General features: G+C 44.3%; 1 non-coding gene across 1 annotated transcript; it reads right to left on the bottom strand.

Moving 5' to 3' along the window:
- Positions 1-5,155: 5,155 nt before the first annotated feature.
- Positions 5,156-5,247, bottom strand: trnar-ucu (transfer RNA arginine (anticodon UCU)). Its single transcript has 2 exons — positions 5,211-5,247; positions 5,156-5,190 (listed from the first exon to the last, which is right to left on the bottom strand). It is a non-coding gene; the product is annotated as a tRNA-Arg (tRNA).
- Between the last annotated feature and the right edge of the window lie 10,417 nt (positions 5,248-15,664).

The raw sequence follows: 15,664 nt of genomic DNA, 5'->3' as shown, positions 1-15,664 counted from the left end.
TATGATATAAAGTGATGCCAACAATGTGTGATTAATTGTCGCAATGTCTCAGCATACCCTCAGGATCCTGATCTCCCAACTCAGCTAATATTTTCAACGATGGCGATAATCAAAGTGAAACTACACTATCGTGAGTTGGAACTGACCTGCCGTGTGTAATGCACCTTTTTTCTTTCATCTGTTGCATTGGAAAATTTGGCTGCATCACAGAGAAGGGAGTGAGTCCCTTTGCTGCTCACTCATCTTCCCCAAACATATACAGTGACAAGACACGAAAAATATTCCTGTTTGAATTCTGTAATCTTCATAGCAGTACTTAAAAACATCTTTGTCATTTCGATTCCAGTTTTTCCGATATCAGTCAAAATGTCCGATGAGATAAATCCACTACTTTGTGGATTGTTTTAATGGCCTTTGCGAGTTTGCATAAATATCAGTAATATGAAACGAGCTAAATATCCTTTCCAGAATTTAACACAGCGCAGGCTCAGAGATATGAGAAATGCCATCGACTTCAAAAATCGCCTCTGTATCTGTATTGAGTGATGGATATTCATTCAGGGAGTATTTATGGCTGGTCTTAAGTAACTGAGGTCTTTCCCAAGGACAGTACAGTCAACGAAATCATATTTCTTTAGAATAAATGCTGTTTTACTCAATGTTCTTTTGCAACTTGTAAACATATATATATGCGCATATCTGTGTGTGTGTGTGTGTGTGAATTTAGAACATTAGAAATGGATGGTCGGCCATTTGAATGACCTTCCTGTAGAATGTGAGAGCTTGGACTTTACAGTAATGTCCCTGACATTTGAATCTGCGGGAAGTGTACCCAACTCCATCTCCTTGGCAACTGCATTAGGGAACTGGAGCTGGACATTGCATCTTTCGGGAGTCTGAGGGGAAAAGAGAGGAGTGATATGGAGGCTGTTACAATTCAGGTACAAGAAAAAGGTCGATGGGATACAGTCGGGAGACGAAAAGGGAACAAGCAGCCAGTGCAGGCATCCGATATGGCCGTGCCCCTTAGTAACAAGCATACCGTATTTGTTACTTTATGGGGGGATGACATACTAGGGGTAAGCCATGGGGTACATGTCTCTGGTACAGTGTTTGTCCCTGTTGATCAGAAGGGTAGGGTAGAGGGGAGGAGAGCAATAGTTACTGGGGACTAAATAGTAAGGGGGACCGATTGCAGTTTCTGTGGGTACAGGGCAGGCTCATGATTGATGTGATCCCTCCAAGTTACCAGGGGTGGTGATGTTTCACATCGTGTTTTCAGGATCCTTCAGTGGGAGGGGGAGCAGCCCGAGGTCGTGGTTCACATATGCACCAACAACATAGGTCAGAAAATTGATGTGGATGTATGGCAGAAATTCAGGGATCCAGGGTGACAGCTTCGATCGAGATCAAACAGAGTTGTTCTCTCTGATTTGTTACACATGCCACGTCGTAGTGAGGGAAAGAATAGGGAGAGAGCAGGAGAACACGTGTTTGTAAGGATGGTACAGGTGATGGGGATCCGGATATCTGGATAGTGGTGGCTCATTCTGGAGTCAGTTGGACCTCTACAAACAGGATGATCTTCACCTGAACCTGAAGGGTACCAATATCTTGAGGGGTATTTTCTAACGCTATTGAGAATGGTTTAAACGAATTCAGCAGCGGAGTGCGAACCTGAATGTTAGCTGCAGTGTGCAGGAAGTTGTGAGTGGTGAGGTCATAAATAGGTTTTCGTGTTCGCGAGTGTATATTTGGAAGAACGAAGGTTATTTGAAGTGTGTCTACTTCACCGCCTGGAGCATCTGAGCTAAAGCAGGTGTCATGGGTTGATAAATGGGACTTCAATGTTGTGGCCATTTCAGAGACATGAATGGAGCACTGAAAGGTATGGTTGTTCCTGGCATCTCAGTTTCGAGTTTTCAGTAAGAACAGGAAAGTCGTTACAGAGGGGGAGATATGACGTTATTCGTCAAATACAGTACTATGGTAGCAGAAAGGATATTTGGTGTGGATTCTACTGAATCTGCTGAACTAGAATGGGCTGAAATTAAAGTCAGGAAAGTAGAGGTCACCACCAAAATGTTCTAGAGATATGGAGGAAAAGATTGCAAAGATGATTCTGGATAGGAACGAAAGTAACAGGGTAGTTGTAGTGGGGAACTTTAACTTTCCAAATATTATTGTTTCATTACCTCTGATTGGTCAGTCTTTGTCCATGTCTGCAGGAGGGTTTCGTGACGCAGCATGTAGACAGGCCAAAAAGAATGAAAACTTCATTGGATTTGGTACGACGTAATAAAGCAAGTCAGCTGTTCGATTTGGAGGTAAGTGAGCACTTTGGTGAGAGTGACCACAATTCGGTGTGTTTATTTAGTGATGGATAGGAATAGATACATATATCACAGAGCATGAGTTACCGCTGGGAGAAAGGCCAGTATGATGCGATCAGGCAAGAGTTAGAATGCACCAGATGGGGAAAGCAACAGCAGTGGTTATGCACACCTGAAAAATGGAACTTGTTCAGGGAAGAGCTCCTGCATGTCTTTGATAGGTAGGTGTGCGTCATGCAGAGAATATGAGGTCGAGACTCTGAGCCATGTTTACTGAAAAAGTTGAATTTCTTGTCAAGAGGGACAAGGAGGTGCATGTAAACATGAGATATGAAGGCTGAAATAGGGCACTTGAAAATTAAATGCTGGCCAGGACGGTCCAAAAGAGAGAGCTACTTAGAACGAAGAGGAGACATGAGAAGTCTTTAGCTGGCATAAAATACAGAGACATGGGATTGACCGTGATTTAGCCGTTTAGATCTGTAATTGGCGAGCTGAAAGAACATAGAGTGTGGTAGTTGATGGGTTATATTCATCCTGGAGTTCAGTTACTCATGGTGTACCACTAGGTTCCTTTTTAGATCTACTGCTGTTTGTCACTTTTATAAATGACCTGGGTTAGGGTCATGAATGATGAGTGAATTCGTTGAATACACTAAGCTCGATGGAATTATCAACAGTGCCAAAGTCTGCTGCGGATTACAGAGGGACATGGATAATCTGCAGATCTGAGCTCAGAGGTGGCAAATGGAGGTTAATATGGAACAGTGTGAGATGATTTACTTTGGAAGGAGCAACAAGAATAAAGAGTTCTGGGCTAATTGTAATATTCTTGGAAGTTTAGATGAGCAGAGAGGTCTCGGTGCCTATGTACATAAAACTATGAAAGTTAACATCCACGTTGATCGATTTGCTTGCAAGGAGCACAGTGTGTTAGATTTTATTGGGAGAGGGATTAAGTTTCAGGGCCAAATGACCCCTTTGCATCTCCAGAAATGTTTCTGCTGTTGCCAAACTTGTAGAGTTGCGTGCAGTTCTGATCGCCACATTATTGGACGGATGTGAAAGCATTGGAGAGGGTACAGATGAGATTTCCGAGCATGTTGCCTTCTATGATGGGAAGGTCTAACGAGGAAACGCTGAGGGACTTGAGGCTGTTTTTGATAGAGATGAAAAATTTGAGAGGTGAATTAATAGAGACATAAAAGATGATCAGAGGTTGACGTAAGGTGGACAGTGAAAGCCTTTTTCTTCAAATGGTGATGGTTGTCACAAGGGCGCATCGATGTAATTTGAGGGTGATAGATGCCGAGGTAGATTCCTTTCTCAGAGAGTAGTAAGGGTGCTGAACGTCTTACCTTCAACAGTCGTAGACTCACCAACCTTCAGGGCAATTAAATGATCATTGGATAAACTTACAGATTATAATGGTAAAATGCTGTTCAGATGGACTTCAGATTGGCATCACAGGTGTGTGCAACATTAGGGCCAACGGTACGTTTTTGCAGTGTAATATTCTGGGTTTGAACTGATCTTCAGCTAAGTTGCAATCATCTCTGGTCATTATCAGTAAAACAAAGACCTGGCGAGAATCGAATGTGCAACTTTGGCAGCTCATGTCCTGCCGTTCTGTCATGCAAGTATAGCAAACTAACTAATTGCACCACTGGACCTGTCATCTAATGGTGAAGAATGGCTCCTGAACTTACCACTGGGACCCTCAACCCAATTACTCATTTTTTTTTCTGTGGATCTGACATGAAACACAGTGCATAGGAGGTTATACCGATCATGGATCATCGATTATGAAGCATCAGGTTCAGGAAAGTGATATAGAAAAATGTGGTGAAAATCGGCTTTATTGAATACTGCGTACAAATACCATGGTATCCTGCGTTGATCACAGGCAATGTGATGTCGCCACTGTACTGGGATTTTCCTTCTATCGGCTTCAATTCGTCAGAAAATTCGATTCACTGATATTTCACCAACGTCCTTTGGCATGTTCATATGACTTCGTCACACTTTTCAGTACCTGGTCCTTTTCCACGTGTGAATCGACCCACACTGCACACAAAGTGAATAATGTTCAGCTTACTGCATCCACGAGCACGTTGCATGGTTTGTATAAACAGTGAAGACTGAATAATGTTTTGTAAGGGCAAATTGAAATTCAGTTTAATTAGTAAATTCGCAAGAGTACAGATGAAGACTCAAAATATCAGAACTTCACGTTCATTACCTTGGCCAGAATTCCTGACCAGCAAAGGGGAAATCTGCCCTTGAATCCCCAGCATCCATGCAATTGCTTGCTCCACGTGTCCACTTGGAAACCTATGTGAAGGAACGTTCAGCCTGAAGGAGAACTTGTGAGAATCCTCCACTGTCTGATCTAAATCTGAAACAAGAGCTGTCTATTCCAGCTGGGAGGGAAGCGAAATGGAGGTGAGACCAAAATATTACTTGGTGGTTAATTCATATTGTCCTCATTGTGATTGTTTAAAAACTTGTGCCAGAAATGGCACAGACACAAAGGAGCAGAAGGAGGCCATTCTGAACACCGATCTTGCCCAGCCACGTCATTCGATATCATCATGGCTGACACAACAATTTTAAGTCTTTTTCCAGCCTATCCACATCATCGCGTTCCCTATTGGCTAACAGATATTTATCCATCTCTATCACAAATAGACATCGAAAATGTAAATCTGTGAGAGGAAACAGTTCCGTTTCGAGACAGTGGGTTTCTGCACGAATATTGTTCGGTTTTCAGATAACAGCCGAGTCTGGTCTGACCACATTCCAAACAATAAACTAAAACTCGACTCTGATGGGACTCGAACCCACAACCTTGGAATCGCAACCTGAACAAAGGTATAGAAATCCAACGCGCTTTCCATTGCGCCACAGAATCACACCAGCAGCAAGCTTTAAGCATGCAACTTTGTCTTTGACCCATTGCGTTCAGGGCACCCACCTCGCGTCTGTCTGCCTTCGTCACACTTTCCAGTACCTGGTCCTAATCCACGTGTGCTCTGGCTCTTCCCGTGTTCGGCGACAGACTGCTGAAACGTTCTCATGACAGTTAGCTTTACCACATGTTCAGATAATGATTTCCAGATAAACAACACGCTATAGGTGAAAGCATTCTTCCCAAATCTCCTCAAAATATCTTGTCTCCCGTCTTTCATTTATATCACTCTATTCCTTCCCAATATAGGCTTATCCTTGTCATACATATCTATCCTCTTCATAAAATGTTCACGTTAATTGGTTTCTCACTCAGCCTTCGCTGTGCTTAGATAAACAACCCCAGTCTAGCTCGTCTACCTTCACAATGGGAGAGGTCCAACCCTTGCCATTCTTTTCATCTCCTGTGAACTTCTCCTCCTGCAATCAGACGCTTCCAGCAGTCTGGCGATTACAACGGAAAAGCAAAGTTCTCTGAAGAAAAGCCAAAAGGTCTGAAAAAAATCAGCAGCTCTTGTCCATCTCTGATGAGAAAGGAAAGTTAACGTTTCGAATCCAATGATCTGTCTTCGGAGAGATGTGATGGGCGGGTGGGTGAAGAATGTGGAAGAGGGCGGACGGTATCTAAAATGATATAACTCGATTTTGGTTCCTAAAGTTTGCATGGTCTCTCGGTAGAAAATGAGTTGCTAATCTTCCAGCTTGTATTGTGGCTAGAAGGAGCACTGCAGCAGGCCAGAGACTGAAGTCGTAGCCTGGGAACACAGTGTCTCGATGAGAGTGGTGCTGGAAGAGCATAGCAGTTCAGGCAGCATCCCAATCGCAGTATATTCGACGTTACGGGCAATAGCCCTTCATCAGGAATACAGGCAGAGAGCCTGAAGAGTGGAGAAATCGTAGAGAGAAGAGGAAAACGTCTTCAAGGCAGGCATCCTTGGAAGACGATTCGCAGTAGTGTTAAACTCAACTAGGTAAACACAATGACTGCAGGTGCTGGAAACCAGAGTCTAGTTTACAGTGGTGCTGGAAAAGCACAGACGTTCAGGCAGCATCTGAGGAGCAGTAAAATCGACGTTTCGGGCAACAGTCCTTCATCAGGAATACAGGCAGAGAGCCTGAAGGGTGGGAACGGTGTAATGTTGAAGTTAGAGGAAACTGGAAAATCTGGATAGCTTTTCTTGATTATGAACAGACCGTAAGTGATCTCAGCTTTGTCAGCGATTCTGTTTTCCTCTCTCCATTGTACAGGGATCACATCCTGAGCAGGAAATACAGTTGCCTCGATCAAATGAAGTGCAGACAAATCTCTGGAAAATGTGACTGGAAACTTCCACAATGAGGAGAGCAATTGGAAGCCAGCAGGAAATGTAGCTTACGACATAGAACGTTACAATTCAATACAGGCACTTCGGCCCTCGCTGTTGCAGCGACCTGTAAAAGTTTATGTGATATCCATTGTAATGGAAAATTAACGTGTATTTTGAAACCAATAAAAGCACAGGGAAACCAATAAGTAAGTATGTGACTTTGCAGAGGCAAGTATTGCAGACAGACAGAAAAAAAAAAGTAAAGTTAAATCGAACTAATAGCAGACTTACAAGGACAGTAAAATACCATATCAACAGTCAAAGAATGAGAAAAAAACAATTCCGTATCTGGAAAGGAACTCGAATGTTTCAGGTCGCTGACATTGAGGTGTTGATAAGAAGAAGCGAATTCTAGTATCAAGGGAAAATGTATTATATGTGGAAAGTGCACCAGATATACTTTTTGGTAGATACAGGGGCAACATATTCAGTCCTTAAATTAAGGCAGTTCAGAGAGTCGACGCAATGGATGCATTAGGAGTTGTGACATGGTAAAGATTAACCGCACCCCTATTGTGTGAAACCAGTAATGGTGAAACATTCCAATTCTCATTTCTGAACTCGGAATTCTGTCCTTTAACTCTGATGGCTCGCGATCTCATAGAGGGATTGGAATCGGATGAGCGCAGTACCCCGACAGGCTTGCAAGTAATAAAAAAGATTTACCAGCGCAGACTGTACAATACGACTCACGACCCCTGATGCATGTCTATGAGTGGCGATTAAGCCAGAGAGCCATAAGTTCCGTGAGCGATTCGCTCGCCCAGGAAGCAAGTAACCATGTTAATCCCATTAACAACTATTTTATTGCTGAGGATATGCTGCACTGCACAGCACACATACACCATGATGGCCCTTACAAATCATATGAGAAGGATTGTTTGAGGAGATTGCTTTAACCAGATCAGTTATTATTGTGCGAATTTTATTAAAATGATCACAGAAGTGCAGTCAGTGTAAACTTATCCAAAGTATCTGTGACGGCAAGTAGACCCTATCTTTTTGACGTGGAACGCTCCTTTCCTCAAGTACCATTGGTGAAGGCATCCAGCGACAGGTGGCAGGATTTGGGACCATGGGTACTACAGGCACACAAAACGAAATATTGTGTCTTCAGGGACGATGTGCGTATCTGCTTCAATGCAGATATAAGGACATACATGAAGAAACTAAATTGGCTAACTCAGGCAGATAGGGCAGTCCAGGTAACCCCCGCCAAAAGGGTAGCCTGACGTGTAGCTTATGGTAGATGTCTCGGAGCGAAGATTACGAAGAGTCCCTACTGAGTGCAGGGCAAAAGGCAAACGTGGTATAGGGTTCATACGAAGCTGTGAACCCATAAGAATAACTCCGAACGCTGAGTATCGTCCTTGCAGAACACAAGACTCGTTAGAACCCGAGGCTGTAAAAGGAATTACTCCAGACTTTGAATCCCTTCTGAAGGCTGGAGTGATCATCCCCTGTGGATAATCACCGATGGGAGCCCATATTTTTCCGGTCAAAAAGGCAAACATTCCAGATGAATCGGTGAAATGGAGGTTTGTTCACGACCTGCAGGTAGTCAATTATGCTGTTGTTCCGCCCGCCCCAAATGTTCCTAACCCTTGTACTATATTAGCTCAAATTCCACCGGACAGTAAATGGTTCTCTGCTGTGGGTTAAGCAAATGTCTTCTTTAGCGTACCGGTACACCCAGAAAGTCACTTCTGGTTCACTTTTCCATTCAAAGGCAAATCGTGTACATTCACACGACTTTGTCAAGATTACTGTGAGTCCCCACCATAATTAATGAGGCTCTATGCAGGAGTTTGGATACTCTTGTTTTAACACCGGGGTCAGCGCTTCTGCAGTATGTAGCCGAATGCTTAATAGCAGCACCCACATAGGAACAATGTGAGAAAGATACACATGTGTTACTCTGCCATCTACCCAGGGGTGGGCACAAAGCAAGTTTCGCAAAACTACAATTTGTGCAACAACAGGTGAAGATATTAGGTCACTTCTTATCTGAACAAGGGAAGGCCATTGGTCAAGACAGTTCAAGCAATCCAGCAAATTCCCAAGCCTCACGCAAAGAAGCAATTGCTATCCTTTTTGGTCATGCGCTCCTACTTTACAATTTTTATCCCACATGACACAACCCTTGACGCCCCCCCATTTCCCATGGCTAAGAGTTGCAGAACCAAACACCATTGCAGTTGAATTGAAAATGGCGTTCCAAACTTCACCGACACTGGGGAATCCGAATCCAAACAAGCCTTTTGTAAAAACGGTAGAAGAGAAGCGTGGCTGCATGTCATCTGTGATGATGCAGGACACTGTGAGAAAATTGAGGTAGGTAGCTTACATTTCGGCTAAACTTGGACCCCGTAGCGTCAGGATTGCCTAAATGCCTGCGAGTCGTGGCTGCAGCTGAAAACGTTTGTTGTAGCGTCAAGGGACACAGTCGGCTGTGTTGAATTAACCCGACTGGTTCTACATGCATGCTTACTCTTTTCCAAACAAAACACAGTACACATGTTGGCAGCACTTTGGCTCAGATACAATACTGCGCTATTGGAGATGCCTAACATTACCACAAAGAGATGCAACGTCCTTCATGCTGCTAGCCTTCTCCCCACAGAAGGAGACGGAGACTCACATGACTGTGTCGCTGTAACTAATGAAATTTGCAGCCCAAGACCAGACGTGCAGGATTCAAAAATTCAGAATTAGGATATGGTTTTTTTTTTGTGGATGGGTCAGGATTCAGGAGCAAACATATAGTCCAGAATTGTGTTTGCTATGCTGTAGTAACTACCCACTAAGTAGTCAAAACGGAATCACTCCATTCTCATCTGTCAGCATAAGCAACAGAGCTGATTCTCTTGACTGAGGCATGTAAATTGGCTGAGAGAAGGATAGTGAATATTTACACTGACAGCAGATACGCATTCGAGGTTGTACATAATTTTGGAACCCTGTGGAAACACAGAGGTTTCTTGACAGACACAGGAAAACCCAACATACAACGTGGCCTGTTTCTGACTCCTGGAAGCGGTCCTTTCGTCTAAATCAATCGCTGTCTGTAAATGTTTGGACCACACGAAAAATAATGATTCCCTTTCTAAAGACAATGCGAACGCAAACTCAGCCGGAAGGACTGCAACCCAGCAGCCGCCAAGTGATCAGTTGACATGTGTATATCAAATATTTGTAATGCAAAGCAGACTTATGGGAGTTACAGTCGCAGGCCACGTCGGAAGAGATGCGTGAATTGACAACGGCAGGGTGCAGAATGAGGGAATGGGTGTGGTGTGGCCCCATTGGTAAACCCTGTCTATTGCGATCATTATTCCCATTCTATGCCAAATAACACAGTAAGGACCATGTGTCAAAAGGGGGAATGTACGACAGTATTTCGGCTCACTGGTACACTAAGGGCTTACTCATTACTCCTGAAAATATTGTGAATGATGTGTTATCTGTGCCACTAATAATGAGGGGAGGAGAATACAGATGAGTCAGGCAGACCATCTCCAATCGCAAAGACCCTTTGAACATTAACAGATTTATTTTATTGAACTAATGCCCAGGGAAGGGAAAAGGCACTGTCTGGTAATAGTTGACATGTTTTCCAAATCGGTGGAACCGCTCCCCACGTCTAAACAGGATGCCATTGCAGAAGCCAAGGTTTTGCTAACTGAAATAATTCCGAGATGGGGAATTCCTGAATGGTTTAGCAGCGACAATGTGACACTATTTGTCAATATTGCCCGAGAGTAGATCAGTGAGTCAACACTGGGCCAACCACCCAGCCAGCGGTGACAGTGGACAGAGAAATGCTACCTTAAAAGATAAATTGACAAACGTTGTGAGGAGAAAGGCACTTCCAATTGTGCGAAAGAATATGAGATCTAGAAGGAGAGGAATAGCCAATCTTAGCCCGTTAGAGATTTTGTTTCGTAAGTCGCCCAATTCGGGAATTGGCCGAAGACCTACGGTAAGACCAATAACAGACCACTGTGAGAATGAGATTACACTAGATTACGTGCAGTGTGGAAACAGGCCCTTTGGCCCAAGAGGTCCACCCCGACCCTCGGAAGAGCAACCCACCCAGAACCACTCCCCTACATCTACCCCACACCTAACACTACGGGCTATTTAGCATAGCCAATTCACCTAATCTGCACATTTTTGGACTGTGGGAGGAAACGGGAGCACCCGAAGGAAACGCACGCAGACACGGGGAGAATGTGTAAACTCCAGAAAGACAGTTGCCTGAGGCGGGAACTGAATCCGGGTCTCTTGGCGCTGTGAGGCAGCAGTGCTAACCATTGTACCACCGGGCAACTATCTGCACTTCTGTCTCAAATACAGAATCAAGTAAAGGCAGCACTACCCAACTCAGCAAAAGGGAAGATGCACGACCTAGAACCTGGAGATGGATCGTGGTGAAAGACTTCAGGAGGAAACGCGGGAAGGCGAAGAGGTGGGAGGGACCGTTTGAAGTGCTCCTTACAACACAGTCGGCTGTTAAGTTCGCTCAAAGAGACACGTTGATACACGCCAGTCATTGCAAACGTGTAGCTGGACTTGAAGACACATCGGACAACACCGGAACCAAATAAGTGCAAGTAATGATGAGAAGACTCATACAAATATGGGGCTGCCCTGGCAGGACGATCCGTGAAGGCAGGGGCGTCTGGGTACATCTGCAGACGGTAGTCTTAACCAAGGATGCTAAGTTGACCATTACATGTGACTCAGTTTAGTAACCAGTACGACTATAAATGGGACAATAAATATTTATGCAGGAATCCTTATGGTCCCAGTGACTGGGACACAGTAGAAGCAACCACGGCTGCAGGGACAACTGACATGGTATATAAGTATTGTATTATCAAGGAAGGAGGTGCCATGGCACGGGTAATAATAACCAAGACTCAGAAGAGGGATGAGGAGGCCTGGTGGTGTGGAATAGACAGACCCTCCTCCGATATATATGGTGAATATAGTTGTACAGCCCACTCACCCCGCGAAATATGTTCCACGAAATAGTAGCACCAGGGCACGGCAACCATCCAAACCAAATAATGGACCAAACACCAAGCAGAGCAGAGCGTATTAATTTCACGCCAGAACCTCGAGGGAGTTGGTCGGGGTTCGGGAGCGAGTCTTACTCGGTAGTGGAATTGGTGCTTCATGAGATAATTGGCGTAAATGCGATGCCAGTAGGTTGGGAGGTGTGAAGGGCTATTGCTAGATGTGAAAGGAACAGAACGTGTGCCTTGGTCCTAACAACAACGGAGTTAAGAGGTTAGCTACCATTGTTGGATATGTTTGCACACAGCCCGACGTGGACTGCCGAACAAATGACAGAGATTGGCAAGAAATGCTAGCTGCCTGCTTCCACGGGCAGCGACTACCCTGACCCTGATAGGGGGAGCAATTATGGCAAATCTCGCGCCAGCACCCGAACTTAAGGCTAACTGCAATCACAATGCTGATACCCTTCCAACCACATCCTTCAATAGAGTGGAAGGCAAGGGAGAAACCTGCATTTGCACACATCAGGGGAGATTACATTTGGGGTTCTCCCAGTGATATACGACGCTGTTCTTGAACAATGACTATTGCTCCGCAACCTATGCAAGGGGTACGATTTTACACATTACTTGATCCTTTATCAATAATCAGACCAGGATGGCGGGTATAATATGGGCCTGTGCAGAGAAAGGAAACCACCAACGCCTGGGATGGAAGTGGTGCTGCTCCCCCTTGGTACTGGTACTGGCACGACAGTGTTCGCCCCAAATGCCAGGAGCGGCCAAAAAGAAGTGACATCCCGCGGAATTGGAATGTGTACACACTCGCAGACCCCTGGACTACACTAGGAGCGAATATTGGGTGGTCTATTCTCTTGTGAGCAGGTGCAACGGTGGCAATAAACTTGATGAATTGTCTCGCATACAGTGCATTACTGCCAGCAAATGAGACAGAAGAAGGTCTGACGCTCATTAATACTGAGTTAACGGCAGTCAGCGAAACAGTGACACTAAATCTATTAGTCCTAGACATACTGACGGCCGAGATCGGGGGTGGGTGTAAAATGTTCGTACCTCAAGCTGTTTTAATATTCCTGTCAGCGCGTTCCATCTTCAGACTGCAGTTACTGAACCGCAATAATCCTGTACCAGTTTTACTTTACCAAAATACAGGCTGAGACTTCGATTGTGCAGAGATGAGGACAGTCGGATGCCAGAAACTGCAAACTCATCCATGTCACCAGGAAACAATTTTGTGTGTGGAGACACACAACGTAATTCTGCAGCCTGGACAATAACAGGAAAATGGGAATGGAATCCAGCCCATGTTTGTTTTTATCTCACGCAGATTGATTTGTCTCTCGTTGTCTCTGTCTTGAATCTGTCTTCACGCTGAAACACAAAGTGGTGAGGATTGGACTGAAGCAGTGGTGGTGATTTTATTTCCTGGTTAAATTTTTGAATATGCCTGCTATTTCTCCTGTCCATGTTAACATCACAACTCTGAAGCATGGAAGCGTGAAGAACACGTGGGACAAGTGGCGCAAAGTCTAACGTGCCTGACTTCAGATCAGAACATTGTAGGTTTCACTCCTCTCTAGCTCGAGGTTAACGCAGGTATTTATTAATCTCACAACCGAATCTTCCTCATTGTTCTGAAGCCGAGATGAAGTTTAAGCTCCTGACATGCAGACACGAGAATCCCTTTCAGTACACGTCCCGGAGAACATCACAGTCAATGTCGCAGCGTCATCACAAGTGAGGAAGACCAAATAGTCCCACACACTGTGAATCGGCACTTTTCAATTTCACAGAGCGATGGACACAATCGCTGTGGCTCCTCGTAATTGCAAGGAAACAAAATAAATATCTCAATCTCATGTTGGTACATGGAGTGCCGAGGCACCTTCTCCTTGTTTAAGAGGCTGGAAAATTGACTCTGATGTTCGTGGAGACATTGATTGATTCGAAGCATTGAAAGGAATCCTATCACAGATGCCCATGCTGTTGATGCTGAATAAAACAGCCCTTACTGGGAATTGATCCCGGGCCGCAGTGGTAAAAGTGCCAATTCAGGACCGGTACACGACAAGGGACGAGTACAGTGGTCAGACGCACGTAGTGTGATAGACCTCAAATGTGTTGGACGTGTTCTTGGCAGAAACAACCGCTTCACTATCCTCATTCCAATTTCCATCTCTTTGCCTTTTATGCCTTAGCATCACAAATACAGATTGAATACCTCTGAAGGTTGTGTTGATTTCATCACAATGAGTTGCAGATTTATCCACCACCACTGGTGGATAAAGTTTTTACTGCTTATCTACTGAAAACGTTCTGCCTCGTACATTTAATCTACACCACTTGGCGTTTGTCCGAGAGGAACCATTTCTTTCAGCTGAACATGCCTTTATCTCTCTTTGTTGTGCACATTTCAATCATGTTTCCTCACAATCTCCTCTTCTCCATTGAAATTAGAACAGAAAAACTGATCGTTTCAAAAAAAAAACACACTTTGCTGAATTGTGTCATTTTCCTGGGCCTGATGATCCAGTGATCTCCGGAACATGTCAGTAAAAAATGTTCCATGAGCAATGATCTCACAACAGCAGTATGTAAATGTATTGACGAGTTTTAAGGTCCGAATTGTGGGATTTGATCACGTTCGCCCAACAAAATTGACCGCAGCTGCACAGACTGAACAATGTCAATGCGAGTACTTGATATCTAAATGCCTCAGTGAAATTGGAGGAGGAACCTAAATCAGGGTTAGTGATCATGGTTTGGGGAGAAATCTCCGAGAATTGGTGGGTTTGAATCCTGATACATAGACAGCAGAGATGTGAAAGGGCGAGGGTTTGAAGGAGCAAAATCATCACCTCGACGAATATTTTCATGTCAAAAAAGATAGAATCGCTCCTGCTTTTGTGAAGCATGTCTTACTCTGCATAAAACGGTAACAAGTGACAATACTGGATGTCAAATTGCAGATGATCTTTCTGCTGCCACAACGCAAAGCGCTAACCTCTGCACGATACCGGCACTGCATGGAATAGCATGATGCAAAAAGCAGTACAAATAGTGGCAGAGGATATGTTAGAATCAGGTCTACATGAACAGTAGGAATACTTGACAAATAGTGATCTGGACATGCAAACTCATGGTTGGCTGAATGGTTAACTTCGGTATCTCAAGAGCCGATGGATATTTCATCACTTAGTTTGTTGAAGGCGAAGATTGATATAGTCCTCCAGAAAGTGAAAGCGTCAGGGAAAAGCGCAGGGAATTGCTGGAATGTGTTTCTGCAAAAGAAATGTAGTTTACCATCGGTTCCTTTACCAATTTCGTCATACAAGGAAGTGACCACTGCTGCGGAATATCATATAGTGCCAGGTTTCAGGCCTGGAATACTAGAAACTGTATGGTGCAGCAGCGAAGATCAAACTGGAAATGCGGATGAGGATGAGCCAGCGGATATGAGTTCAGTAATGAAATCATTGAGTGTGAAGTATTTCACTGAATGTACAGAGTGAACTGAAATGCCGGGGACTGGGAGTTCCAACATTGCGTGGAGCAGTTTCTATTGACGTGGTATACGTCGCATCAGCCTGGGAGCTCCAACCTCAACTGCAGTAGCTTCCATTGACACGAAGCAGGGAGCACTGGGATATCAAGCTGGAAGTTCCAACTGTATCTGGAGCAGCTTCTATTGACATCTGCACTGAGAGAAACGGAGGTAATGTTTTCGCTCTCTTAGCTATCTCATATGGCTAACTCTGTTCTGGGCAGAATGGGAATTTTTTTGGTCATTTCATTTTATTCAATTTCTTGTAAACTCGTACAGATCGTAAACATACTCGCAGACTTCGAAAATTAGCTTGAATGCAATGTTGTGATTAGGCAATAGCTTATCAAAAGTGATGGAGCAAAATCAGTTAAGTGATTTTGAAATTCATCAGATGAGCGG

This window comes from Chiloscyllium plagiosum, unplaced genomic scaffold (genome assembly GCF_037043375.1).
Source record: "Chiloscyllium plagiosum isolate Xiang-an unplaced genomic scaffold, Cpla_swu_hap1 HiC_scaffold_31, whole genome shotgun sequence".
Lineage (NCBI taxonomy): Eukaryota > Metazoa > Chordata > Chondrichthyes > Orectolobiformes > Hemiscylliidae > Chiloscyllium > Chiloscyllium plagiosum.
The sequence above is the reverse complement of the archived record's forward strand: the minus strand, read 5'-3'. Positions and strand labels throughout refer to the sequence as shown.